Source organism: Microtus ochrogaster, linkage group LG4 (genome assembly GCF_000317375.1).
Source record: "Microtus ochrogaster isolate Prairie Vole_2 linkage group LG4, MicOch1.0, whole genome shotgun sequence".
In the NCBI taxonomy this organism is placed as follows: Eukaryota; Metazoa; Chordata; class Mammalia; order Rodentia; family Cricetidae; genus Microtus; species Microtus ochrogaster.
The window spans coordinates 57,296,368-57,298,120 of NC_022030.1; positions in this window are offsets into that span (position 1 = coordinate 57,296,368).

Sequence of the window (1,753 nt, forward strand, 5' to 3'; positions counted from 1 at the left end):
CTATCTATCTATCTATCTATCTATCTATCTATCTATCTATCTATCTATCTATCTATCTATCTATCTATCATCTATCTATCTCTACATATCTACCATCTACCCCTCCATATATGTCTAGCCCCCTCCCTCTTGCTCACATTTGTCTATCATACATAGTCATTCATAACTATCAATCAACATATACCCATACAGAAGGGCTTTTGATAAGACAGCATGCAACAGTCTTTGGTGATAAAAGATTCTGGGAGATGTTGCTTAGACTTATCCCGTTTACCACTGTGGTTAACAGAGTCCCTGAAAGACAGAGGTAAATGGCACTTCTGTCAGAAACTACCACTATCCTGGCCAATCATATGGGCTATATAAAGCCATGAGCAGCAGTGCTTTCTCCAAGTAGCGCTTGTGACAGAGACTGGAGCTCACGTGGTGTGCTGCTGCACTGGAAGAAAGTATCTTTTGCTTGGCAGTGTTCAAAAGCCTTAAAAGAGATGCTTTTCTGACTGCCCGTCTTAGGAAGACCCAAGGTAGTGAGCTGACAGACAAGGGGAGTGGCTAGTCTGGAACACTCCATGGCTTTGAGCTATTGCTTTCCTTGGCTGGGGAGTTCCCTTCACGCTCCGCTTGTTCTGGAGAACACTGCGTGCTGGTTCTGTGGATCTGGGCTGGGAAGCCCTGGGAAGACAGGCAGGTTTTCCAGATCGCTGCAGTCTGTAGGGCTCCTTGGACCCTGCAGACGATTCCCATCAGTTGGGATTGGGTTACACCCATGATGCTGATGGCTTCCCCATGGCCTGTGCTGCCAAGTGAGAATCTACATGAAAACATAAAGACGCCTTTCTCTGTGGGGGTTAGGGTCTCAGAGCCCTTGGGAGGTACCAGTCCATCTTTCTGGGGTCTTCAGGTCCCAGGTTACAGGAAGAAGGCATGTTCTGCTTATTGAGGCCAGCCAGGGGCTGTGTGGAGTGCCTCTTCCTATTTCTCCTCCCTTTTCTCTCTTCTCCGTTCCCACAGTCATTTCCCTAATTAAACCATTAAATCTGGTTTATTTAACCGGCTATAATGAAGGAAGCCAGAGTACAGATCACCTTCCAAATATCTTCTGAAGGATGTTGGCAGTTTCCTCCATTTTTCTCCTGCTTCCCTACCATCCCGCTGCACCTTTGGGGGAGGTCTGGGGAGCAGGCAGAAAACTAAAATCATGTATTTTGCCCCCTCTCATGGACATCACTGACTCCCCAAGTGTCCATGGTGCATATTAATCCCGGAGACGCCCACAGAGGCACTGTCTAGAATGGACTACCTGACCCAGGTTCTGAGGCACTAACTGATGCCATGGCCCCCGGCAAGCCAGTGTACTTTTTCTTGTGAAATAGTGGGAGGGAGGTGTTTTAGGTGGTTCCCAAAGACCCTTCCATTTATGAGGAACCCAGCTCCATGTCTGAGCTTGCCCCACCTTATAGCGCTTCTCCAGCAAGCCACTCTGCTCTTCCTGCAGCTTCTTCAGGCTGGTTCTCTAATACATGGGTTTATGTGGGACTCTAGCTCCCCACTCCCCCTCCTCCACCCACCCCGGTCCCTGTCCCCAACAGCTCATTTCCACCACTTATTATCAGGGGGATGGGACTCATCAGCCTTTTGGCTCACTGTGGCCTCCACTCCCCAGGCATTGTGTAGCCTGAAGGTTAACAGCAGCAGCATTTTGTGTTGGACTTTATTAAGCCCAGAACAGAAGAGGCTAGGGAGCAGTGGCGGG